Source organism: Zonotrichia albicollis, unplaced genomic scaffold, assembly GCF_047830755.1.
Source record: "Zonotrichia albicollis isolate bZonAlb1 unplaced genomic scaffold, bZonAlb1.hap1 Scaffold_121, whole genome shotgun sequence".
Lineage (NCBI taxonomy): Eukaryota > Metazoa > Chordata > Aves > Passeriformes > Passerellidae > Zonotrichia > Zonotrichia albicollis.
This window is the reverse complement of record NW_027428348.1, coordinates 635,500-663,452: the sequence shown is the minus strand read 5'-3', so window position 1 is coordinate 663,452 and position 27,953 is coordinate 635,500. Positions and strand designations below refer to the sequence as shown.

At 47.7% G+C, this 27,953-nt stretch overlaps 1 long non-coding RNA gene and 1 pseudogene across 1 annotated transcript; both read right to left on the bottom strand.

Annotated features, from left to right (window-relative positions):
* The window catches only part of LOC141727363 (uncharacterized), a 523,654-nt pseudogene that overhangs the window by 72,779 nt on the left and 422,922 nt on the right, over positions 1 to 27,953 (bottom strand).
* On the bottom strand, positions 17,820 to 22,458 carry LOC141727360 (uncharacterized). The gene is made up of 3 exons (XR_012578390.1): positions 22,302 to 22,458; positions 19,483 to 19,620; positions 17,820 to 18,021 (listed from the first exon to the last, which is right to left on the bottom strand). It is a non-coding gene; the product is annotated as an uncharacterized LOC141727360 (long non-coding RNA).

Genomic DNA, 27,953 nt, shown 5'->3' with positions numbered 1-27,953 from the left:
CCAGCTCCCACTGCACAGCTGCCCACGGCATCACGCCACAACTCCCAAAAACCCCCAAGGGAAACGCCCAGCCCAGGGCCAAAACCCCCCAAAACCTCCCAGAACCCCTATCCCCCTTCCCAGACTGGAGCAACAGTTCACTGCCAAGGGCAACATTTGCTGCCAAGCCTAAATCCAGAACAATGAAGTTCATGAACTTCTGAAGGAAACACATTGCCTTTCCTGAGCTGCTTCTGCCCCAGCCTGAATCACCACGGAGGCACTTGTCAAGTTGCCTTTTGAAGAAATGAAACAAGAAAGGCAACAGATGGAAATATGGTTCTGAAGCAGGAGATTGATCCTGCTGAATGTGATTTCATTCCTAAGGTCTCTTCAGCTGAAGGCAGCTGTTTTAGCTTTGCTTCTTTGTAACTGTTGACTGTTGTCTGCATGTGCTGGCCTCAGTCTCAGTTGAGGTTTTGACATCTGGATTTGTCCTTTTTATGCCTCTCTTGCCTCCCTGCTGGAGCTGGCAGTGGTCACTTGGATGGGCACAGAGAAGCTCTGGGCTGCACCTGCAGTTGTTTTTTCTCCCCATCTGTGTCCCAGATGCTCTTGGTGAGCAGGCCTGGAGAGAAGGCTCCTCCCCACAGAGCTGGCCAGCCCAGCCAGATGTGCAGTGCAGAGCAGGCTGTGGCTGACCTGCGGGCTCTGCAGGACATCCCCACCATGAGTGGCTGCATCTCTGGCTTTCCAGGATGGAAAGCAAATCTCAGAGCTAAAGTGGGGTAAACCCGTGCAGGCAGCAATCCCAGTGAGCAGCATGGCTGTGATGTCCCTGTTTGTTGGGTGAGGTCAGACCTGGTTCTTAATTGCTAATCTCAAAGCAAGGCTTGGCTGTGCCCCCAGTTGAGTGGGCTCTGAGCTGTCACATGCTCAGTCTGTTTGGCCCAAACCAAGAGATGCCTTAAGGGTCCTGCAGAGACAAGCTGCATTAGGGTGCTTTGCATCACGTTCTAGTTCCTGATTCCATCCTCACTTTCTTTGTCTGTAGCTTCTTCTCAATGACAACTCGCTGTTTATATATCTTGAAAGTGGTAGGAGTGTTGGCAGGCTGACCAGGGAATTTTGCAGCTTGAATTCTCAGACTAAATGCTGGGTCTGAGTGCACACTCATCACTGAGAGAGAACTGGTGCTGGTTTGGGGCAGGTGAGGGAGCTGCTCCCCATCACAAAGAGAGAAGCTTGCAGTGTTCAGCAGGGCTAGGAGTGGGCATTTTCAAGGCTGCAGTCTGGAATCAGTGTCAAAGGGAACTAAGTGACAATTAATTCCTCCTGCAGCTTCTGGGTGAGCTGTAGTTCAGATAATAAAGAGCTCAACTCCAATCCCACTTTGATCCTGCCAGGATATTCCCCCCAGGATCATGCCCTGATGGGTGCCTGAATGAATATTTGTGTCCCTGCCCAGGCTTTCCCTACATGCAGCACTGCCGCCTCACCAACAGCTCTGCGGTGCCCCTGACGTTCCAGCTCCACATGTCGGACAATGGCACACAGCCGGCTGTGGACAGCGTGGATCAGATCCGCAGGGACACCGACCCGGCCTGGAGGAAGGGAATCCATTTCTATGTGGAGCCCAGGGAGCTCACCATGAATCCCAGCCAAGGCACCATCCTCCCCCAGGGACACCAGGACATCGAGGTATGGCAAGAGCCCAGCCACAGATGCTGCAGCACCAGGGCTGGAGCTGCACTGCAGGGTGGGAGGGCTTTAGCTCTGGTGCCAGCTTGGAGCATCCTGGCACTGAGAGATCTGCACTGCTGGGAGGCCTCTGCTAGCTGGCTGACTCAGGATGTTCCTCAAGGAGCACTGTTTTGTTTCCAAAATCATATGCTCAGGTCACAGACCTTATGGTCAAGGCCTGAAGCCATTCTTGTGTTTTTGAGAGCGATTGATTTGATTGCAAGGGGGCAGAGCAAGGATGAGGGCAGAAGGTAGCTGTTAGAGAGATGTTATTGTATAAAGCAGTTAGCTTTTCTTCTTTGTCTCATTTCCCCCATCCTGGAGAACAGAATGATTTGTGTTCACTGCAGGAAGCTCCAGTGGAGACAAAAAACTCTGCAGCCATGTGTAGTGGTTCAAATTTATTTTATTGATTCCTTGTTAAGTGGTTTGTTCTGTTGTACCCCATGTTGTCCTTGAGCTGCTTTACCTCTGGGTTTTACCCTCCCTCAAAGCTGTCCCTCATGCCATTCCCTTCCCCTTGGTCTAGCTGTTTTCCTGCCTGTCAAACCCAGCCCCTTTTGTTCCCAACCTGCTTTGCCAATTTAACCTGGAGCCAACCAATCCCTGTCTGCAACATCCCTTTGGAATTCCCCTATTCCTGGAGGCCCCATTGGCCCATGTGAGCCATCCTCCCCACCCTCCTACCCAAAGTGGCCCTAAACACTTGATGTAATCCCCTCAGTGTTCCCCTGAGGATTCTCTGTTATGAACAAAAATTCTGTTAATTTTTTTTGTGAGAAAAGGTTACAAAAATCAGCTGAGATCACTGTTGCTGCCGAAGTTCTGCTTGTTGTGTTATGGTAATTACGGGTCGTTGTTGTTAATAGTTGTTTTTGTATCAGTAAAAGCCCTGTCTGGGGCGAGTTAATGGCCCTTCTCTGAGACAGTGAAGGGTGGGGTACCTCCTGAACAGTGAAGAGAAGAGACTTTGGAGGCGAGGGATATGCAAAATACTCCAAGGACCAGAATGCTGTGTGGACCCCTACTCCAAACGTGCTGGGAGAACCCCATAAACAACGAGCCACCTAAGAATTGAGAGATTGGAGTGATGTCTGGACGAGAGGAGCAGAATGCTGGGCCTGCAGAGATGCGGAACACCTTCGGAGTCCCTCTCACCCTGAGCATGGCAGTCGTCCCCGGCGCCGAGGGCCAGCTAAGACAGCCAGCAAAAATTAACAACAGAGGGTCTTGATGCCCTAAAGGCTCCCACGAGGACCAGGCCCCCAGCTCTGCCCCTAGTGGACAAAGCTGCTCATATCCTCCTCCTCTGAGTAGCCCTGGGAGAGACGGCAGGAGACTGCAGCCCCGCTGAGCTACCCAATCCTAAGCTGATCACTTATAATAAAGGCATTAAAAAGGAGAAAAAGTCTCCTTGCCCTGTTTATTTCAGCTGGGGCGCTCGTCCAGAATAGCCACGCTGAAAGAGGACAACAGGACTGGCCATCTTGGACCTCCAGGACAACTGGCTACCAGGACCAGAGGGATCAGCTCAGGACCAGCGACGCGGAGGAGCAGCAGAGCACCGGACTGGTGAGAAATCCGGTGGTGGGAGTGGGAGACGTGAGCATGTGTGTGTGAGTGAGACGAGGGCCGGCAGCCCTTCAAAGTGAGAGCGGAGCCCTTAGTACCGCGTTTCTGAACTTTCGCAAGAAAGCCGGCCGGGAACCGGGGAAAGCGAGTGGAATTAGCGTGAGTGAGTCGTCTCCTAAGGGGGAAAAAAAGGACCCCCCCCCCCCCCCCCCCGGGCGTGCGGAGGGAATAGTTGTATGAGTGGCATGCACCCAATGTAAGTCCTGACAGAGGGAAGTCAGGCAGATTTGTAAGTCCCAAGAAGGATTCGGGTAAGCTCAAGCCCTGCAGGCAAAGTAAGTCCTGACAAAGGAGTCAGGCACAAACCCCAGCGAAGGAGTCAGGCACAAACCCCAGCAAAGGAGGCTGCAGTTTGCTTTTAAGTCCTTGTCATGGTTTGAGCCTGGCACAGAGCCAGTGCCCCCATGAAAATGCCCTCACCCTGGTGTCTGCTGTGAGATGTGACCAGGAATAAGCAAAACAGGCTCCAGCTTAAACATAAAGAACACTTTATTACCTAAACTACAGGAAAATAGGGAAAAACTATAAGGAAAAGGAAAAAAAGAATTGAAAACCTTACAAAAAAACCACTTTCCTCCTCCCCACTACCTGAATTTCCCAATCCGATACATTCTCCCAAATCACCAACTGCCCAGCCTGGCACCACACTTTAGTATACTCAAACTTCAGTTCATGAAGAGGAGAGGAGTCCTTCTTGTTCCATAGGCTTCCCCTGGAAACACGCTGAAACCTCTGTGCTTCCAATGTCACTCGGCACCGCCCGGAAAAAGTCCTTTTGCCGCTTGTGACATCTTCCTTCCATGCCCAGTGCTCTCACCACCGTGCATGGACCAGAGCTGCTTTTAGGGTTGTCTTTTAAGGATGCCTTGTCTCACTCCAAAAAGGCACAGTCTCTGCTTTGGGACATCTGTCCCCCCATATTTTTCCAACCCCCTGGGGCCGAGGGGTCCCCACGATGAACCCTCCTGGTTCTGAGGCACTGCCTCCCCCTAAGTGCAGTCTCTGTGTCACAGGAACAAACTGAGTCCATGGCCACAAGAAAAGTCCAGCCAAAAGGCCACTCCAAGCATCTCTCTCTTCACTCAGCCAGTCTTCTCTACGTCCTTCGGGCCAGGTCCTTGTTTCATCTTATCTCCCTTCTTAGTCAGCTCCGAGGAGGATCAGCATTCTTGCAAGGCCCCAATCATGAAAGAAAGGGGTTAAAAATTTCAGTCTCTGCCTGTCTCAGAACGACGATACTCCCACACGCGCTGCTGCTCCGGCCGGCGGCACCTCCTCGGCACCTCCTCGCTGCAATTCCCCCCCCCTTCTCCTCCTGGGCCGGCTGCTATCACATTCAAACGCCGGCTCTCCTCTCTCCCTCCTGGTGGGGGGGGAATGACTGCCCGATGTCTCTTGGGGCTCCTCCACCCTTCCATCCTCAAGGGCCTTCTCACCCCCATCTCTGTCCAGGCCCAGGCCTACCGCATGGCTGCCCCTCCCCCGCCCAGCAGCAGCGGCTGGACAGGGGAGGGCGATCCGACCTCTTTCCCTCGAAGTCCCAAGAGAGCCTCCCAGGGCCAGAGCTCTGCTTTTTAACCCCTGTGTATTCTCGGAGGTGTGTCCAAACCCCACTGGCTACACCAGGTGCCAGTATCAAACTCAGAACATCCATTGGTTTGACCACAGCATCCCAGAATTCCCACTTCTTCCTGGTCAAACCACCACAGTCCTGATACGGTGAAGCCTAAGAATTGGCAGGTTAGGTAAACTAAAAATCAGGCAGTTGTTTTTCCTGACTGAGGGAGTCAGGCACGACCCGGATTCTTAGGCCAAGGTTTCGTGTGTTCAAGTCCCAACAGATGTAAGACCTGATGTTGGAAAGCTGGGCAATCAAGAGATTGGGCAGTTGTTTCAGTATAAAGTCCTGAGCATCAGGCAGAAATTTGAAGTTTGGTGGAGGAGGCTGAAGCTCCTCAAAGAAGGTTTTTTTTGAAAATTACCAGTCAGTAGAGGCACCTTTGGTACTTTTTACTGTTGAGATCTGTAAAATGGGAGGGTGTAATAGTAAATAGACCGGCAAGAGACTGAGGTATATACATCCCAATAGTCCCTTAAGAGAACTGCTAGTAAAATGGGATTCTATGGAGGCCACGGGGGGATTAGATAAAGTGAAAATGATCCATTATTGTGTAGAAGTCTGGCCAGAATTAGAGGTGCAAGGAGGATGGCCTTGGTGTGGGACAAAGGATAAGTGGATATGCCAACAACTGAGTCATTATCTGACAGCTCGAGGAGATACCGATCCTGAGCAATTACTGTATGTATCTTGCTGGTTAAAGAACGCTATTGGGGATGAAGGGGTACGAATTTGTAAGGTACAGAGGAAGGAAGAGGGGAATGAAGGAGGGGATGATAGGACTAGTAAAAGATGGGACCCCCTGGATTATTTGCCTCCTTCTGCCCCTCCACCTTATAATTCTCTTCTTCAAACACCTCAAATGGCAGGTCCGATTCTTCCCCCGGCTGCCATCTCATTACCACCTGCTCAAATTCCTCCTTCTACCTCTTCAGCTTCTCCTATGATAAACCCAGTATCCCCTCCAGTAACCACTCCCTCACCACTCTCTCCTCCAGTTCCTTCTGCATCACCACAAGTGCCTACTCCACATGCTGCATTCTCCACCCCTTCTCCAGCTCCACTTAATATCCACTCAGGCTCTTCTCCCCCTCCTATTGCTGTCCCTTTACCTCCTCCTAGTTGGGACACAAATGCCTCCTTGCCCAGTAAACAGCTATCAGCAAATACACCTGCTGATGGGCAGAAAGTTCAGGGTAACCCAGATATCCCTCAAAGCAGTTTGGCATCTGAAGATGGGCCGTACTGTAGTACCAGACCCAAGACCTCCAAGGCGGAGAGACTCTTTCCCCTCAGAGAGGTTCCTATGGGAGGAGTAGCGGGAGGTGTTGGCTTTGTGAATGCTCCCCTAACTGCCTCTAAGGTAAGAGGATTCAAGAAAGAGTTGGGGCATTTAGTTGAGGACCCAGTGGGCATAGCCAACCAAGTGGATCAATTTCCAGGTCCAAATATCTACAGTTGGGGGGAGATTAATTCCATCCTGAATATATTATTTTCCCCAGAAGAGGTCCAGATGATTAGAATGGCTGGCATAAGAATATGGGAGAAAGATAACAGTCCAGGACCCCAGGTGCCATCAGGTGAACAGAAAGTGCCACTAACGGATCTCAGCTGGAACCCTAATCAGGAGGAGTGGAGGAAGGCCATGATGGAATATAGATCTTTGATCATACAGGGGATTAAAGAGTCAGTTCCCAAAGGAACTAATACCAAATTGGCATTTGAGGGTGCACAAGAGAAGGATGAAGCTCCTGCTACCTGGCTTAACCACCTAAAGCGGAACTTCCAGTTGTACTCTAGAATAAACCCAGACACCCTAGAAGGTCAAATGCTATTAAAAGTCCAATTTGTTACCAAATCTTGGCCTGATATATGGAGAAAATTGGAAAAGATGGAAGATTGGCAAGAGAAGGACATTAATGAGTTATTAAGAGAGGCATTGAAGGTGTATTTAAGGAGGGAGGAAGAAAAAGCAAAGGCCAAGGCTAAGATCATGGTTGCTGTAGCTAGAGAAAGTGCAGGGTGGGCGGGTCCACCACCAGGAGGAGGCAAGGATAGGCCTCTTTTACTGTCAGGTACAAGAGGGATGGAGAGACCTCAAGTCCTTTTGAGAGAACAACATTGCTATTACTGTGGAGAGGCAGGACACATCAGGAGGTTTTGTAGAAAGGTCAGTCTTGATGCGGCAATAGTCAGGGAACAAGATAATTTAGGGAAGATCCTTAGAGGTGACGATTAGAGGGTTGGGGCTTTACGCTTTAGGGGACCTGATGCAAAATCTAGAAGAGCCCTTGGTAAACTTTGAAGTGGGACCCCTAAATGAAGAATTTGAATTTTTGAGTAGATACAGGAGCAGATAAGTCCTGTCTCAACAAAGTAACATCTGAAGTTAGACAAAAACAGCTAGGTAGAAAGGATATCCAATACCACAGAAACTGGCCAGTAACACTAAACTTGTAATAAGTAATGTGAAAATAAAAGGTATCTTATTGTTGTCTTGTTGTGTGTGTGGAAGTGAGTCACAAGCAAAGTCAACCTCAACTTCCCGGGCAGGTGGGAAGGGGGCAGTGGAAGTGTGTGTGTGACCTGCAAACCAGGCTTATGTCCCCCAGGTGGGTGGGGGCAATGGCCAAAGTGTGTGTGTGTGTGACCTGCAAACCAGACAAGTGCTCCCCAGATGTGTGAGGGAGCCGTAGCTGTAAGAGCGTGAGTGACACGCAGGCAGCCTCACAGGTGAATGTGCACCAGAGGCAACCAGAGTCACAGCCCTTATAAGAGGCCCAGGTGGGCCAACCCCAAGGTGAGGGGGGTCACAGGGACCCGTGATTTTCTAGGAATAATGATCCAGTTTGTGTCTTGAGGGTGTGAAGGAATGTGTGAAAGTGAATGAGAAATAATATAGACGAATTAAAGTAGAGGTAATGTCGATTGTGCGTTATAAGTTTTACCACATCTCCTTAGAGGGAAGTGCATTGTGTAGAAGAATAGTGTGAGAAAAAATTAAAATTTAAGTGTAAGGGATTGAAAGATTTAAGCTGCAAGTGAAAGTAAGAAACAGAAGCAAGAGATAAATAGATAAGATCTTGAAAAATAGAACAGAAAACCAGTGAATTAAACTCACAGAAAAAATAGGAGAATAAAAGCACTCTGGTAGTTAAGTTAGCTAACAGAAATACAAGTCCTTGCAAAATACAGAGTATGCAGAAGTTGATGAGAGAAACATGCAAGCTATGGAAAAAGAAAAATTACCAATAACATTAAACAGAGAAACTGAGTTTTGATAAAATCATAAAAGAGCAGACCATTAATGCCTGTGTTTGAAAGCCCGTTTCAGGTACTCTTCCTTACTAATTCAACGGTGCAGACCAAAGGAAAAAGCTTGGACCCAATCACTCTCATCCCCTGGCATTGGACCAGGATTCAACATCAGCTTTTTCCCTCTGGCATTCTGGCATTGGACAGGACTCCTTCCCATTCTCCCTCTGGTATTGGACCGGACTCCACCCCATTCTCCTTCTGGCATTGGGCCACAGTCCCAGTTTTTCCCTCTGGCATTGGGCCAGAATCCACACCACTCTCACCTCCAGGCACTGGATAAGGATACAACCACATCACAAGCTGAATCACCTGAGTATACTGTGATAAAAGGACCGAACGATTTAAAGTTGACTCTCAGAAGGAAGAGTCAAAAAGACTGAACTGTATGGGAAAATTGGTATCAGAGCTCTAACATTGCTTAAAATATTTCAAGACGGTTCTGTGTAAACTATGTTGGTTAAAAGTTTAAGACTGTAAATAAGGAATTCTGGTTAAGTTCCCCAATTTAATTCTAAAGACTCCAGGTTAATCCTCTACAGAGCACTCCCCTAGGAGAAACCAAAATTGGTAGGGAACAGACCAAGAGAGGTTTAACCAGAGAAGCAGGTAGAAGGGACTCTAAAGAGCTTGGAAGCTTCTTCTCAGTAAAATTCCCCAAGAAGCAAGGCCGGGTGGGCAGGCTGTGCAAGATGACCCATACTGGACTCTTGGGAAGGGCAGTAATGATGGCTCTGATTGCTGGTGGTGCTCTGGGGAGCCCAGCTGAGCCGTGCAGTGAGTGCTACCAACCCCTCCATGAGGAGGAAGAAGTGAGCTCCTGGTCTAGAGTCCACATCAGTGCTAACCCAGATTGTGTTAACCTCTCCCAATTAGTCCTTTATCAGAAAAATAAGAGAATGTACTGGATAGCATACAATACTGCCACTTTTAGGCAGCCACTCCTGGGAGAGTGCCCTATAGGGGAAGCCTGGTTGTGCTTTGAATGTGATGCTGCTGAAACAAGCTCAGTAGATCTAGTAAAAAGAAAAGAAATGGTAAAAATGGTAAGAAAAATGGTTTGTAACCAGTATTTAGCAGTGAAGTATTCAGCTACCCAGTGGATCCCAAGAGATCCAAACAAATTAGAGTCTGTTGAAAAAAAAAGAAAGAGACAAGTGTACTAACCATGAAGTTTATGAATGTTATGAGTGTACTGAAAAAGAGATAAACCCCTTTTGGAAAATGAAAGAACCATGTAAATGTTGGGAATGTCCAACAGAAGCTGAAAACACATTTCAGGGGAGCTCTAAACCCCTAGGTTTGATCTCTGATACCACAGCACACACCAAATTGTCAGGAGACTGGTCTGGCAGCTGCACCGCTAGAATGATAAAACAAATTTTCTTCTTGGTCCCAAAGAAACTGGATCAAGTTTAGGAGTTCCTATATATAATGATTTGGGAGAAATTAAACAGAACAAGCAAAGTGAAATAGAAATTGAGGAAATTCAAAATTGTAAAAGACAAGTTCAGACCCCAATATCTATGTTAAACAAAGTCATCAGGCTCCAGGCAGTATTAAAAATAAAGAATACAATTATTAGGAACATTTCAAACAAAATAAAAAGATTAGCATGTGTAAATAATCAAGAACAAACTCCTACACTTGATTCCAGTTGGTGGGAGAACCTGGAGATTTTCAAAAAGGATGTATGGTGTTATGAACAAAAATTCAGTTAATATTTTGTTGTGAGAAAGAGTTACAGGGAGGCAGCCGGATCTCTGTCCCTGCCAGGGTTCTGCGTGCTTTGTTAGTGTAATCACGGGTCATTGTAGCTTATCGCCCCTTTTGTATTAGTAAAAGCCCTGGCTAGGGTGAGGTAATGGCCCTTCCCCGAGGCAAAGGTGTACTTTTCCCAGCATAGTGAAGACACCTGAGAGGGTGGGGGGGGTTATACGAAGTGACTCCAAGACCAGCATGCTTTTTGGGACCCCAACTCCAAAGGCACAGAGAAACCCCAAAAACAACGAGCCAAATAAGAGTTGAGAGACTAAAGTGATGTCTGGACATGAGGAGCCGATTGCTGAGCCTGCAGAGATGCAGAGTCCCTCTCGCCCTGACCATGGGAGTCGTCCCCGGCGGTGAGACCAAGCCGAGTGGGCGAGGAGGGACAACATCTGACGGGGACCCCACGCCCTAGAGGCTCCCATGAGGACCGGATCCCCCAGCTCTGCCCCTAGTGGACAGAGCTGCGCATATCCTCCTCCTCTGAGTCGCCCTGGGAGACACAACGGGGACTGCAGCCCTGCCGAGCTGCCCAATCCTGAGCTGATCACTTTTAATAAAGGTATTAAAAAGGAGAAGAAGTCTCCTGGCCCTGTTTATTTCATATGGGAAAAAGTGGTTTATCTCACTGTGTGTATACTTGGAGGATTGCTCTCTTTACTATGCTTATTTATCTGTTTCATTAAAATAGTATTTGCCGTGCAGACCAACCTAAAGAAACCAAGGAAAGTAACAAGGTTAAGCAACAGTGATTACCAAAGTGCTCAAGAAATTTATAGTCAATTCAAAAAATTAAATATGAAGCTCATGAGTGAAAAATTGTAAGTTGATGCGAGCTTAAAATTTAAGCTCGATCAAAGAAAAAGAGGGGGGACTGTTATGAACAAAAATTCAGTTGATTTTTTTCTGTGAGAAAAAGGTTACCACTGTTGCTGCTGGGGTGCTGCTTGTGTTATAGTAATTACCGGTTGTTGTTGTTAATAGTTGTTTTTGTATCAGTAAAAGCCCTGGCTGGAGCGAGTTAATGGCCCTTCTCTGAGACAGTGAAGGGTGGGGACATCCCGAACAGTGAGGAGAAGAGACTTGAGGGGAGGGATGTGCAAAATAACTCCAAGGACCTGCTACTGCTTCTAGCTTGCTAAAAAAGACCCCCAAAAAAATGAGCCACCTAAGAGTTGAGAGATTGGAGTGATATCTGGACGTAAGGAATGGAGTGCTGAGCCTGCAGAGATGCTGAACACCTTCAGAGTCCCTCTCACCCTGAGCATGGGAGTCGTCCTGAAACGGGGAGCAGACAGAGCAAGGCGGCGAACGGTAACATCGGAAGGAGTCACCACGCCCTAAAGGCTCCCACGAGGACTGGATTCCCAGCTCTGCCCCTAGCGAACAGAGCTGCGCATATCCTCCTCCTCTGAGTCGCCCTGGGAGACACGAGGGAGACTGCAGACCCGTCCGAGCTGCCCAATCCTGAGCTGATCACTTTTAATAAAGGCATTAAAAAGAGAGAAAATCTTCTGCCCTGTTTATTTCATGAGTGACAGGTGCAAATTACAAAATGAAAGGGCCTAGAGAAATTTAAAATTTTCTAATTTTAGAAAAATATAGTATTAGCATCAGATTCCAAGGGCATAGAGATATAGGAGCAGCAAGGAAATGCTCCCAGAAATGTTTTCTAGCCTGAAGAGACACGCTAGCCACAGGAACGAGAGAGCCACTTCTTTTAAAATGTGTGAATTACTGAATGCAAGAGCCATTGGCCCTTTCAGCTTCTGTTTTTAACAAAAAGTAAGCTATTAACTTGTGTTTATGAAGACTTTAGTTGGACTTCAATGTCTTTGAGCCAGCTTCTGAGCAAAATACAAAGAAACTACATTACATATTAGTAAATGTAGCATTTAGAATAACAACTAAATAGTCCTATCTCATAGTTAAATGTTCAGTTCTTCATAAATTGTGATCAAGTCCATGAAATGCAGTACCTAGTCCAGTTAAATCCCACCTACACCTCAGATTTGCTTGTGTAACTAATATTTTCCACTCCACTCCCTATCCCTTCTCTCACCACAGTCCTCAAGCCCTCAGCCAGGCACAAGCCAACTTCTCACCTCAACTGCTGTTAGCAATTACCAAGCACCTGTTGGTAATTACCTGAGCACCTGCCCCACCCACAGCAGCTGTAGGTCCCTGGCTGCTGGGAGAACAGGTCTGAAGTGCAGACCCGAACACCACCACCCCCCCCACCAAAAAAAAAAACAAAACAAAACAAACTTTTCTAAATAATTTGAGACTAGTAAAAGATCAGTGAAATAAACAGGGCCAGGAGACTTCTTCTCCTTTTTAATGCCTTTATTAAAAGTGATCAGCTCAGGATGGGGCGGCTCGGCAGGGCTGCAGTCCCCGTCGCGTCTCCCGGGGCGACTCAGAGGAGGAGGATAGGCGCAGCTCTGTCCACTAGGGGCAGAGCCAGGGGATCCAGTCCTCGTGGGAGCCTCTAGGGCATGATGTCCCCGTCAGATGTTACTTTGGCGGTGCGGTCCCCCCTCAGTCTCGGCGCTGGGGACGACTCCCATGGTTAGGGCGAGAGGGACTCCGCATCTCTTCAGGCTCAGCAATCGGCTCCTCATGTCCAGACATCACTTTAGTCTCTCAATTCTTATTTGGCTCGTTGTTTTTGGGGTTTTCCCGTTGCATTTCGAGTCGTGGTCCCACAAAGCATTCTGGACTTTGGAGTCACTTTGCATAACCCCCCCCACCCTCTCAGGTGTCTTCTCTATGCTGGAAGAGAGCACAGCCTCAGGGAAGGGCCATCCACCACACCCAGCCAGGCCTTTTACTAATATAAAAGAGGAGATAAGCCTCAACGACGACCCGGTATTACAATAACAAAGCACTAAGAACCCTGGCAGAGACAGATATGGCTGCGTCCCTGTAACTCTTTCTCACAAAAAAAATATTAACCGAATTTTTGTTCATAACAATCAGGACATGGAGGGACTTGTTTATCCCCTTTAGGCCAATCAAGAAAAAATTTATAGCCTTCTCTGGAAAGGGAAGACTGGGGGCTTTTTCATTAAGCAGAAGCATGTTTTATCAGCCCAGTTTCCTTCCTCATTTGTTCCTGCTCCCCAGGAGGCCAATCACTAGGCATATATATAAATATCTATGTCTTAAAACACATCTACAGGAGTGCATGACTTACACTGGTGCAATTTAAAGCATAGTTTTTATTGTACAAAAATGCAAAAATCTGTACTGGAAGAGGCACATCTTGTGGAGCTGTAAGGACCCTGACAGCACATCTGCTACCAAAGCAACAATTCCTGCTCTGCAGTGGCTTAAGCGGGCTGAGATGGAAGTGTTTCTTCATCAATGCATAAACCACAAGAAAGTAGTGGTGACAAGCCTTTTTTCCAAGTCTGACTGAAGGTTTGGGAAGCAGGTCTGCCTGCAGAGGGCACACAGAAGCATGACACGTTTGCCTACTGTGCACCTACAATTTCTACACCATCATATCACTACTCGGTCACTGAGCAAGCTGACAGTGTATGACAGGTTATCCATCCTGCATAGAAAGTCACAGAGAGAAGAAGAGAGGAAGAAAACACGGAAGATGACAATGCAAAAGAAGTTGAAGAAATGTGGCAAGGATTGAACATTAAGGGACAGAAATAAGAAGAGACCATACCCTTGAACTGTAAAGTCCTGTCAGGAAACTGCAAGTACTTGCATATTTGAGTTCACCACCCAGACTTGCATGCTTCTCTACATTTCCATTATTTCAAAACTTTTGCTTCCTGGAAAAGCTGCCAGGTCTCCAGTACCAGTTCTAGCTCCCTTCCAGCTGTCTGCATCTGAGCAGGGAGCTGAAAATAGATCAGGGATTACCTTTTATGCTGTAAGCAGTCAAGACAGCCAAAGAACTTTGAGGAAAAAGGCCATACTGAGTGCCCAGGACAAAGAGATCTTTAGAAATTGGAAGAAGGAAGTATTGATTGAGGGTCACAGTTATGTTGAGGTTTAGCCTTTCAAAGGTTTGTTGCTTTTCTACTGAAAACTGCCGGTGAGAAAGCCTAGGCAGAAAAGGGAAGGAGAAGCTATGTGAACAAACCCATAGCTGTACACAAGGACAGAAGCAGATTTCTTCTTCACCAGGCTGAAGAGAGTGGTTTTATTATTCGAAAAACAAAAGCCAAACTACCCCAAGTCAAATATATATTCTCCCACTACATGTAGACATTACAACAATAAAAATGCACTATAAAACTACTGCAGTAGATTAGTCAGTTAGGAACAATAAACAGGGCACATGTTAATAGTATCCATATCCATCTTTGGAAAGATGGATATGACAATCTGCATCCCAGCTCATGCTCAGTATTTACTACAATCTCAAATAACAATAAAGTCAAACACAACAGATGACTGATGTTCCTACCTTCTGCTTTCCAAACAGAGTTTTAAAAGATAGTTTATTGCAAAATCAATCTCAAGTATGTTCAAGGCCTTGGGAGCCTTCTAAGCTAAATTAATAACAGAAATAAAAACTATATCTTGATAACAAAGTTATAAAGATCACAACTTTAACATCACACATATAGAATCCATTTTAATATTGTGTAAAGCCAGTATTATAATATTATTATTTGCATATACCATTCTATTTGTAATATTGCTGAAAGAAGGCACACTTTTCTAAATCCCTACTGGCTTTGGTAACTGCTAAAGGTAATGTAGATTGGGCTGTACTACTGTTTACTCATCTTTCTGTTGCACAGAAATCTTGGATACTTTAGTGCATACATCTGTAATTCTGACATTTTCTGAAATTAAAGTGAGAGGAGAAATGGGCTAAATTCAGGTACCTAAAGTTACGTATCAAGATTTGCAGATGTAAATCAAATACACAAGGAAAGCTTTTCATCTGCACTTTTCAATTATCCTAACTACATTTTCAGCTAACCCCTTGACTCACCTCAGGCACATCCCCAAAGCCCTCCCTCACAGCAGCTCAGAGCTGCATTGCACAGCACTTGCTGTGCACCAGAGAGCACAAAGCAGCCTGGCCTGGTGGGCCTGAATATTTTTGCCAAACACTCTGCATCTCACACCTTTGCTCTGGCTCAGTGCAGAACTGCAGGACTGCAAGCGCTTCCTCCCAGAGCTGCGTGAGGCGCTGGCTCCTGCAGATGGGCCCTGCCAAGCTGTCCCTGCCTCACGCTGGCCTCACTTCCCCAGGCACAAGTGCCGGGCCTGAAGGAGGCTGCCCTGTGCTCCAGCCTGCCGAGCAGCCCGGCTCCCTGCCCCGGTGCCCAGAGTGCTGCACACACTGCTGGCCTTTGCCAGGAGTTGCAGGGCAGCCGGCAGAAGAGGAGGAATCCTCAGCCAGCCCAGCGGCCCGCGGCTGCCCTTGGCCTTTCTCTGCTCCTGGGCACACTCCAGACGGCCAATGCCTCCAGGCTGGGCTGTGCCCAGCACGGCTGCGCTTCCCCTCGGGAGCAGCCAGCTGCCACCTGGGCTCTGAGGGTGGAGGATTCGCCTGCTCCCAGGAAGAGGCACCCAGGGCCCGGCTGCTGCCTCTTGCAGCTCCAAGGGCCTCTTTCCAGCCTGCCTCTGCCGGGGCTCAGGCTGCTCCAGCCTCTGCCAGGGCTCTGCTGGGGCTCCAGCCCGGGCAAGGCCAGGCCCGCTCTCACCTCACAGGCGCTGACAGCTCTGCACCACAGGAGACCTTCCTGAGCACCCTCTCTGATCTTTCTGCTTTCTCACTTGAGCCAGGCTCTCCTCCAGCCAAAGACATTGCACCTAGGGATACAAATCCAAGTGGCAGGAACCCCAATGCTCTCCAGTCACAGCTGAAGGCCTGCATCTGTGCAAGATGTTTGGGCTGCTCCATTCTTCCTTTGGTTTTGCCTTCAAATGCCGTTGCTCTTTCTGCCTCAACTAGAAGTGTCACAGATGTACCAAAATGGGCCAGTGTGCTGGCCAAAGGCAGTGTGCTCTGGAGATGATGAATGAAGAGTCTTCCCAGCTTTCAAAGCACATGGCAAAAAACAACAATCCCTTCTTTTTAAATTTTAACAGTTTAGTAGCAATAAAATGGTTATTAAGATAGTAAGAGAAGTTAGAATAATAAGAATTTGGACAATCAGAGTTAGAACAGTAAAGGACAATAAAAACAAAGACGGACAGTCCTGGTGCCTCCTGGGCAATTATGCCCCAAAAGCACACACGCTAACAAAGGATTAGCCCTTAAAAGCAATAGCCTGTTGCATATTCATGTATCTCATACATGATGCATAAATTCTTTTCAAACAAAGGATGTTCTCTGCTTATTGTCAAGTTCTCCCCGTTAATTCTGTTGGCTCCTCAAAGTCAGGAAGGAGGTAGAGGAAAGTTGGTCTTTTCCAATAAGGATGCAAGAATTCTTCCCTTGGGGCTTTTGGTGTCCTGTTGCTGTCATCTCTGGGCAAAGAATTTCTTGATTACCCCATCTCTTTCTTGAGCTAGGTAAAAATCTATCTTACATCGCATAGCTCCTGTTTTACATAATGTTTTAAACTAAAACTATATTTACCACTGAAATAATTACCAATATAGCTGGACGGGATGTACATGAGCTTGTCTGGCCTTTGCTGCTTGACCAAATAGCAGCAACTGTGGAGTTTTACCCCAGAGACACTTTTGGCTTGCTGGATGCTGCAGCTGGGTGCTTGGAGGCAAGTCCAGGCATGCAGGAGTTGGTGGAAAACCTTTAAGGCAAGGTGAAGGAAAGGAGTCGGTTCTGATGGAGGGTTTCTATGCAGAGCTTTATTCCTGGCCCACAGTCCTATGGATCCAGCAACAGCTCCAGGTGAACTCCCAACCGCGTGGTTTGCTCACCCTTTTACCCGGGGCAGAGGGGCAGGGAAGGAACACGGGGACCACCAACCAGGTACAGGGCAGGGAAGTCTCAAGGGACAGAGGACACCTGGATGGCCCAATGTCCTTTCAGGAGGGGAGGGCATCTTTTGAATTCTGCCAATCACTCGACGCCCTTCTGGAATGCCAGGATTGACAGACATCGCTCAACAGGGGTCAGGGTGTGGAAAGGAGGGATGATTGACACATCTGGCAGGGAATTATCAGGGAGGAACCTGGGGTATCTGAGGCAAACCATGACATCACACCACAACAGCACACTACTTAAAAAACTACAGTACTACTAATTAAGACAACATAACACATATAGTATATTAATTTATACTATCCTGTAATATGTACTTTTCACAACACCAAAGAAGACATTGCACCTTTAAGAGACAGCTGACAACTCAGAAGGAAATGCTCAGCTTGTTCACAGGGTGAGAAAAAAAGGATTCTTCCAGATGAGTTAAAGTTTCAGAAACTTTATTTATTTAAAATCCTAGTCTATAATCCTGTAGGGTGGTATTTACAGAAAAATGGACAGACACTAAATGAACCAGCCTAAGCCTCTGGAGCTAACTAAACTAACTAACCTTCTAGGACTAAGTCAGGTTTTTAATAAAGCTGCATTCAACTTTGTGGATAAAAAGGTGATGTTGCGAGCAGAAAGAAGAAGCAGAAGAGTTGCTGGCAGAAAAAGGGGTAGCAACCCAAATAAAATTACCCTTACAGCATCTACCAATTAGATTAAGAATAAGATGCAACCAAACAATGCATGACTACAGAAAGATATAGGATAGGAAGTAATTATAAACTATGTTTAGAAGCACAATAAATGGCTTCTCCTTGATTCACATTAAATTGTGCAGAGTCTTTTTTCTTTTCTCCACATAGTCCTACTCTAAATCCTACTCTACAGTCCTACTCTACAATCCTACTCTAAGATGGCTATGGAGAAAATGGTCCTGGTATGATTATAGCACTGTTTGCTTCTCCATCCTCCTCTTCACTGAGATGATGAGTGGTGCCAGGGTGGATGCAGCCTCGGCTGATGTTACAAATGGATGCTGTTCACAAAAAAACCCCAAAAAACGAATACAAAAATAAAAACAAAAAAAGAAAACAAACACAAACAAAAAACCCCAAACCAAACCAAAACAAATAAACCAAAAACAAACAACAAAAAGACAAAGAACAGTGAACAGTGAACCATTACTTTCCAAGCTCAGTGCTTCACAGGCTCAATTGGGATTGCTCTGAGTCCTAAAAAGACCCAGAAAGAGGAGCAGTGGGACCATCTGATACCCAGCAGTCATGTGCAGGACCCTGCCATCATAGGCAAACCTGGCCCAGAATCCCACTCATCCATTTATTCAGGTTTCTTTATCTTGTTGGGATTTTTGCCCTGCCAGTGCTCTAGAAATGGTGCTTTCTGTCCCTGGGTTATCTTGCTTTCAGCAAATTCCAATGACTCACATAGGTCTCTGCCTTTGAAAGACAGGCACTGTGCTAATTCCCACAGGGACAGAAAGCAGTGTCTACCTTTCCATGCCCTGCCCCTCGTGTGCTGGATGGCACCTTCCTTCCCAGCAGGGCCAGCCCAGTGGCACTGGGCTCTGCAGTTCCCTCTCTGCCACACAACCTGGCAGTAACCCTGGCACAGTTCCCGTCTGCTAGAGCATGCCAGGCAGCAGATGGGGCTGGGACAAGTCCCTCCCAGCTGTCCCTGTTTGCGTGGCAGAAACCTCTAAGGGTGGGCTGGGGGGCACAAACCAGGGCCCCTCAGAGTGAGCCCCCCACAGCCCCTCCTGCCCACAGCCAAATCTCTGACTGCTCAGCTGGGACTGGCTTCCTTGGGCTCCTCCACCACCATTTCATGTCTCTGTACCTTGCATTGCTCTACTTCAATTCTTTTGCCTTTAGATAAAACTGAACACTCCACCAAATTACAAAAGAGGGTGACAGAAACAGTCAGAGGACAGAGCGCCTCTCCTCTCAGGAAATGCAGAGGCAGCTGGAGTTATTCAGTTTTGTGAAGAACAGGCCCCAGGGAGACTTTATTGCCACTTTCTAAGACTTCAGAGTGGCTTTGAAGAAAGTGGGGGACATCTTTTTTAACAGGGTCAGTTATAATAGGATATGGACAAATATTTTTAAACACAAAGGGCATCTAATCAGAGTACGTCTAAGGAAGAACTTGTTTACTCAGCATGGTGCCACCCTGGCAAAGCTTGCCCCAAGAGCTTGTAGGTGCCCCATCCCTGCAACCATTCTGGCTCGGGTGTCAAAGGGCTCCGAGCAACCTGATCTCTTTAAAGATGTCCCTGCTCATTGCAGGACACTTGCACCGGAGGACCTTTACAGGGCCCTGCCAGCCCAGCCCAGTCTAGGATTCCTCACTGTTTTCATTTGAAGAGCACCAAGAATGGAGGTGAGGAGGAAGGGAGCTCATCTGATGCCCTGGACTTGAGTGGAGGAGGAGCCCATCCCTCAGAGCCTGTTTCACCTGCAGCCCCCTCACATTTTACCTGCAGGAGCTCCTTGGCAGACCAGCGCCGCTCCTCGTCTCTCTGCAGGCAGCAGCTCAGGAAGTCACGCAGGCAAGAAGAAAATAGGTTGGGCTGCTGCAGCTTTTGTCTTCCTCCTGTGGCTATCAGGAGTTGAGGCTGGGGAAAAAGGAGACACCAGGCTCCACCTGCTTCTTTCCATCTGTCACTGCTCTCCCAGATCCCATTGATTAAGCTCCACTCTGCAGTGGCACTTTGTGCCCTGGCAGAGACCCAGAGATGACTTTCCTTTACAACCAAAAACCCAAACTCCGATGCAGCCACAGCTTTCCCACCATCCTGCAGATCTTGCCTTGGCAGCTGATTTCATTGACTGACCTAGTTAGTGGGAACTACATCAGCACAAGCACATTTCCTTCCCTGAGGATTCACACCAGCTTGAGAGGCTTTTTGGAAGAAGGACTTTGCTATACTGACTCTACTGTATCCAAGGGTTAGTACATGAAAAGTATCTCTGCAGTGCTTCTTGTCCCTTAAGCACAGCTGCCATAAAAGAAAACTAATCAAGCTTTTTGCTTTGTTCTTGAAAACAATGGGAATTGGAAGCAAAGAAAGGAAATCCACCAGGTATTCCTCAGGTAAGGAAACAAACATTGGGAATCTCATCTTCAATACAGACACATTAAGATGCATGCACAAATGTACTGGGATGAAAAGGCCTGCATGGACACACAGGAGCCACCTGCAGCTCTGTCTCTCAGCAGTCTGAAAATTTCTGCTTTCCTTACATGGAAAAGAAAAACTTTTCATGGTCAAATCAGGAGAAGTTCCATCCCTACAGTCACCCTCGACTCATTTGGCTACTCAAGTCAATGCATGAATGGTAGGCCCATCCCAGAAAGTGCCAGGAAACAAATGGGAGGTTTTGGCAGGCTCTCCACATCACTAGGCTCTGACTTGGTGATGTGCAGAATGTGCCTTGGGCTAGGAGAGAAACACGGTCACTGAGTGTTTCAGCAGCACTGCATAAGAAGCAGAAGAGACTCTGTGGCCTTTACACCCTCATGCCCAGGTTTCAGGCATGCTTCCCAGTGAGGAGAAACTGCACAGGGGGTTAAGTTCCTCTCTAAAAAACCAGTGCCTTAGCAACTTTCTTGTGTTTGGGCTTCTTTTCTTCATTTCTGGAAATGCAATACCAGTTCTGAGAGGCTTGCCTTGTGGTTTTAGGGGCATCTTCACAGACAGACAAGTGGAAACAACTTGAAACCCAAAGCAAATGTTGCCTGAGAAGAGCTGGGGAGTGTTTGCCTGTGGTGAGGCTTGAGCTGTCTGGCAATTCCCTTCCATGATGTGCAGAAACATCCAGCTGCTCCCCAGAACTCAGTCCCTCTGGGCACGCAGGCCTCTGGAAACACCTGACAATTCCAGCCTTTCTCCTGCTCAACAGCATCTAACCTAAGCTGAGCTCCAGTTTCTTCAGCAAGGCCAAGGATGCTCACTTCCATGCAGCTGACAGTGTCCATGGAGCTCAGCAGGTGTTTCTGATACTCCTCAGGCCAAGGAATTACAGTGTAGATTGGCAAGACATCGGCTGATCATTATCCAGTGTGGTTCATGTGGAACCAAGCTCTAACGCGCTGACAAGTCAGAGGGAGAAAGCTCATTCTGCTTTTGCAACATGGTATTTAGAAACATAAGACACCAACTTGGAACTATTCAAACCTCAACTTGAAGAATCCATCTCAAACAGACAAAAATAACAATGGCAAGAGGCCTTGGAGTTTCCATAAAAATGCCCACCACTGTCATGATAACTCTGTGCTCATGGCACTGAAGTAGATGGTGACCAAAGAGACTTTGCTATTATCCTCTTTAACCCAAAAGAGAATTTCAAAACCAGAAATGGCAAAGCACTCCCCTTTTGTACAAATAATTTATGTGGCTTTCTGTCCTTTTCCCACATCACCAGAGGTGACAAAGAGGGTTTTATCCTGACTCTCATCTGAGCTCAGCCACTGACCATGGTGGGGAGCTGGAGCCCTCCCTGTCATTAGAACTGTGCAGGCCAGGGATGTCCCTGCTCCTGTGGTAAAGAAACACAGCACCAGTGTCAACTGCCCATACTGGATCCCAGCCCAGGCACCTGCCTGCAAGCTCATCAACTTGTTAAAGTACCAAGAAACAGCCAAGGGTTTGGCAAACAATTCTAACTGCAGTCAGAGAAAAACACATCCCAAACTTATCCAGGCCACCCACATACGTGACTGAACAATGTACAGGTGACTTGAAAGCCTGAAAGTTTCAAAGACCCACAGGATTTGGAAAAGATACTACAGAATGGAAGAGAAGAGCTGTGTTTAAAAAATGAAAAAGCAAGCAGAACTGCTGCTCAAGTAGCAGTTGGTTTGGTAGTAGGTTTTTTCTCTTTTTCTTTTTTGTTTACTTTTCTTTTTCCTTTTTTTCTTATGTTTTCTATAAAATTGAAACTGGGAAGGTCTAACCTCCATTGCTCAGGATGTTTATCACATGTCTACCCTCTCCACTGACAAATTCTTGTCCTTCAGAAAGAGAGCTTCAGAAAGAGAGCTCCAACATTGTTCAAAAAACAAGTGAGAAATGTCAGGTATGGCCAGAGGCCAAAATGGCAGGTTTCTGAACTGCCACTTCCCTTTCTGATACAACCAAAGCTACAGCAGATGCTGATGTGTTGCAGGGGCATTTTTAGAAGGGGACCTTAGTGGAAGTGATGCCAGCAGATGGCAATGGGATTTTGTCCAATGGCACACAGAACATGGGACAGGTGAGAAAGACAGTGGGATCAGTGAGTATTTGCACCTTACCAAGACAGGAGTTGCATTCCAGGAAGGAACTTCTCGTTCCACCATTTCAATGCCCATGATTCCCAAAGACCATATGTCCACTTTGGGACCACATGGTTGACCTGTCACCACTTCAGGCGCCAGCCACCCAGCAGCGCCGGCCATGGAGCTCCGTCTGCCCTGCTCAGGGCTGAGCTGAGCAAAGAGGCCAAAGTCAGCTGTGGAGAAAACAACAAACCATGAAAGCCAGCTCCAATTAGGAAACCAAGCAAAAGAATTCCCCACTCTCGGGCTAAGAATGTGCTGTTGAATCTCCTGGAGAACTGTCCACGCTCGATTTCCTTGGGGCTTTAGCCAAGGGAGTATGGAATTGGCCACTTCCAAAAAAACCCAAGTTTCTTAACACTGCTCACAGCAGTGGACTTTTTGCCACTGAAGCTTTAGATTGTAGCTCCCTCTGTCTGGAAGGGACACACACAGAGCAAGGCCACTCTTGACTGCTTGTGGTTCCTTATACCTCTGTGCACGTTGCAACTGTGCCCTCGGCTCGCAGCAGGGGTCCCTGCACTGCCACCAGCACCATTTTTGGGGAGCTGGCAGTCACTCCAAGCAGCCACACACCCACATCCCTGGAACGCTGCACCTGACCAAGAATATACTGACCCAGCTTGACAGAACCATCAGTTCTGAGAAGGATGTTTCTGCTCTTCACATCTTGGTGGATGACATGGTTTGAATGAAGAAAATGCAGTCCTTGCAGGCACTGAGAGAGAAAACAGAAAGAGGAGGGCAAAAATGAGTGATGTGATTTCATCATACAAGAAAGGAAACAACCTAAAAGATTCCCTCTCCAGGGGAATGGGCAGTAATGGCCACTGAGAGGAAGAGCTTGCTGCTCCAACCCTTGCAGAGCAGGACCTTTCTGAGGAAAGGCACGTCATCTTTTGAAAGAGCAACAGCATCTGCTGTTGTAGGCTGTCCCCTGCCAACCATCCAGGATGACTCCTGCTGCAGTGGACGTGCTTTTTCCTTGCAGAGGACAAAGGAGGGGTTTTGAAAGGAAAAGTCCCTCCCTTTGGTGTGAAGCAGATCACTTTTGGGTGGGAGGCTGCATGACAAAGATTTTCTTCCTGGCCTCAGCACAGGCGTGGAAGTATCACACCAGTCATTTTCTGGAAGCAAAGAGCATTTTGGCTGCACTACTATCCTTTTCAGCTGAGGACTGTGAGAAATGAGTCTTTTTTCTTTGCTGGTCATTTCAAATCCTGACACCAGCACCTTTGCTTTTACAGGCAAGGAATGCAGTGAAGACAAACTCCAGGCAAACATTTAGAGAGGCAAGGTGGAGAACAGCAAATACAAATACAAGAGCTAGAGCGAGAATACAACAGCAGAAGATAAGAGTACTGGCACTGAGTACAGAGAGTGCAGGGGCACTGGCAGGCCTTTCACTTGAGATGCTTTTACTTACCCACAGAATAGCAGCAACACAGAAACAAAGCTTGGCACGGGAAATCACTCCAGCTCTGAGCCCCTGTTCCCAGACAATCCTGCCCAAGCCCTTGGAAACACAGATGAGATTGCTGACCTGATGGCTGCTATCTCATCTTCCAACAGGTAGGTCTGGCTGATGACATTGCTCAGAGTGCCTCCATCCATGTACCCTATAACCAGGGACAGTTCCTCACCCACAAGGTAGCTGAAAGAAGGAAACAAGGGCATGGAGATGAATGTACATGGCTAGGTTGCTGTTTGGAAAAGACAGGTTGATTCTTCTTTTCAGGTCCCTTTGAGACAAAGACAAAATAAAGGAATACACATTCCCTCTTGGCTGTGCATTGTTTGCCATCTGTGCAGTCTCAAGGAAAAGGCACAGCTGTGAAAAAGGAGATGTCTTAGATGAGCAGCAAGCAAAATGTGCAGTTGAGTAAGAGCCCAGATAAAAAGCCTGTCATACATGGCGTTTCTGGAAAAAAGCACGTCGTCTTCCTGGCATGCATAGCAATGGAAAACAGTGGCAACAATCCAAGGGAAATCCTTGTTAGTTTACCTGGACGTAAGAAGACACTTGAAAAAAATCAAGCTCCAAAACCAAGTGGTGGCTGTGAATATAGAGATCATTGATTTAGTAAGACACGACTCATCCGGGTTTTTGAACAATTTTCAAATACCGTGTGCCAGCGAAGACTCATGCAGACAAAATGCCATCTCTTCCCATCCACTGGAGATGAAAAGAGCAATAATTATTGGCCAATAATTACAGCTCTATTTTCTGCCAGTGGCCAAAGTGGGATTTTACCTTGCATGTTTGCAGTACGTGAACAAACATTCATGGGACAAAAGCACAACTCACCTGTCTAAGCAGTTGACCAGGTTGGGATTTCTATTCACCTTCATGACCATGACTTCGTTGACTTTTAGTTCCTTCTTCCTCAGTCCTTGAAGCTGTATTTTCTTTATGGCCACCTAAAATGACATTGAAAATCAGTAACTTGAGAGGTTGGTGGCACAAGACCACAAAACACGTGGAGCGAGTGATTTTGCAATGACACAGCTGAGCTGTGCCAAACTGCCTTGTGATTAGGCACTGCAGTAATTAGGAACTGACATTCCAACAGCCCATTTCTCTGCTCCCTTGGGAGCCAGTTACAGGACACGTGGGGCCACTGACATTTTGCCTTGACCACTTGGTAACAGCGGTGTCTCAGTTATCACCCACAAACCTCTGACCACACTCTCTGCTGCTTTGTTTGGGACTCAGAAGAAGTAATCCATGCTTTAATACTCTGTGGATACATCTTGGGCTATGGGCCGGGCTCAGGGCTTTCAGGGACGCCTTGCAGATCTCTCCCTTGTGTAGTTCCTGAGTGCAGCACTGCAGGTGGCTAAGGAACTACCAGTAACTTTCAGATGGATTTGCTGGCAGCCAGAATCAAGAATTCAGGACTCTGAAGCTGTAGCCCCAAAGAGCAGTGAGGTGCTCGCAGGCACCACCTTTGTTTTAGCAATGGAGAGCATGTGAGCATGTCCTTCTCTTAAAGGAACCGCTGCCCTCCGTGCCTTCCTTCCAGCAGCTGAGGAGGACAAAGTCCCAAACGTGTTCTGTGGGCTGGCACCAATCTGTGCTTCTTGAGCCTTTTCAGCGCAGCTCTGCCCAAACCTCCAGCCACAGCTCACACCAGTGGGGAAAGCCCTTGAGTGCAGCAGAGTCTGCAGGGGCTGTTGACATTTACCTCTCCTCCTGTGGCAGTGTCGAGTGCTCTATAAACATCTCCAAAAGTCCTAGAAACAAAACAGCAGAGAAAGGAGAAGCCATTTAGACCTTGCAGTGAAAGCCAGCCCACACAGGAGATCTGTGCTGTCAATGCCTAAGACCTGCAGGACACTGGAAGCATGGAGATGTCTTTGACAATGCCTTCTGAGCACGCTTAGAAATTCTGATCAGCACTGACAATCTAAGCCCAGTGCCTGAACACATTTGCAGCTTGTCTGACTTCACACTTGATACCTATTCCATCAGCAAAACACCTGATGCATAGTTTTGTACAATTAACATTGCTTGGACTCACCCACTGTCAATATTTTCCAGTTCAATGTATTTTAGAATAGGATTTTCCATCTTCACCATTCTCCCTGAAGGAAAAAAAATGCAAGATGTTCACTTTAAAGCAGAGATCTCACCTTCTAGGAGATACAAAAGGCAGCCCAACTGTCTGGGACTCTGAGCCCTCCCTTGGTGGACAGTTGGCTAACAACAACAGGAACAGGAACTGGAACAACAAGAAAAGAACAGCAGGCCCACAGCACAAGTGGCTGGCACAGAGACTGATTTATAGCATCCTTTGAATTTAGAGACCTCTTGACAGCAGACACACAGGGAAGCACTGGGAGATACATTCAGAGGAGACTGAGACCAGAAGAGAATACCTAGAAAGGCAAGTAAGTTTGTCATCTAGAAACATTAAGGAGAGCTGGAACTAACAGTGCCTTTGTTTTCTTGGGAATAAACACTGTGAGATTTAGAAAAGGTTTCCTCCTTGCTAAGATTAAATGCACCTAGACATCTAGAATCAATTCTTCTGAACAGATGCCAAGTTCAGAACAGGAGGAATATTGCCAAGTGTTCCCATCTTTTCTAACTTGCACGAGTTTGCCAGAAGAATGCCTCTGTGTTTGTAAACCAGAGCAGCTCATGCTAGAACCAATGCCCACGGGGCTTTCAGCATCAGGACCCTCACCCTTTATGAGCAGGCTGAGCCCAAAGACGCCCTTGCCCGTGCCCCGCGTGAAGAACTGCGCCGCTTCTCTTCACCCTGACAGCGCGGATCAGTCGCTCCCATTGCACTCGCCCTCTCGGCACCGCACACGTCCCCATCTTCCCAACTCAGCACGGCGGGCACGGGCACAGAGGCACGGGCACAGCAGTGCTCCTCACACGCCCCTGTGACACAGAGAGCTGCCCAGAGGAGATGCTGACCCTCTTGTGAGTCCAGGCCGTGCAAGGCAGAAGCTGGCCCAGAGAAGGGGCTGCTGCCTCAGGCAGCTCCGCGCTGCAGCAGCCGGGCAGCAACAGGACCCTCCCAGCTAAGGAAGGCTCCAGCCTCTGCATTCCCACCAGCCCTCAGGGGCAGGGCAGCGACCACAACAAGGCTGGCAAAGCCCAAGCATGAGCACTGACAGGCACTGATGGGAAGAAGCCAGAGTGAGCCTGAGACCCGGACAAGCTGTTGCCCCCATTCAGGACACAACAGGATGGGCTTTGAGATCAGCCACACTGAGATTTTTGTCCCAACAGGTGATGGTAGACACAGAATCCACTGGGCTCTCTTCTCAACCCTACCAGATCTTATCTGAGAGCACAGCACTGGCAGCTGTTAAGGGCAAGAAGCAGATTCATTGGGTTGTACTGCAGAATCACAAAGGGCTTGTTGTGTTCTCCTAGAGACTGATCTCAGCAGGGCTTCTGCCAGTGGCTAGGACTCAAGCAGCACAGCATTCTGCTGATCCAGGAACAATCCCTGCTTCTGCCTTCGGCAGAGAGGGAAGCCCAGAAAAACTCCAGCCGGTCTAAGCTGCTCTCAGAGGCAGCAGGAACACCCAGAGCTCTCTCTTGCTGTCTCGGAGCAATGCCAGCACTTCTGTAACACTAAACTGAGGAGAACCCTTTGGTACAGCTATGCTGACAGTGCACACAACACACTGTCCCTCAGATAAGAAAGATACCAGACATACTCTGCTGCTCCAGGGAGTCACCCGCCATCTCCTGTTGCCGAGCAGCAGCTGGGTCAGCACGGGAGGTGAACCAAGGGCTCAGGCTCCACTTCTTCAGCTGGGGAGCAAAGGCTCCTTGGGATGGCACTGCTGCTTCTGCAGCAGCTTCAGTGTCAGAGCCGGTGTAGATCTGAGACAAGAAATGAGTTGATGTCAGGAAGGTGTGGCAGAGATTGCCCTGAAATGCAAGAGAGATTGCCATTTGAAATGCAAGCCCTTAGGAAGCTGCTGTCAGCCACATGCAGAGCTCTTCAACTGGATTGCTTTGGATGTCCACTTGTGAAACCAAATGTTCAAAACCAGACGCTGGTTTTACTCGAGTTCATAGCCAGTTTCTTGTTCTAAAGGATGACTGCAGCAACGACTGCTCCACTTCCTCCCAAAGACTCCTTTCCCCCTCCT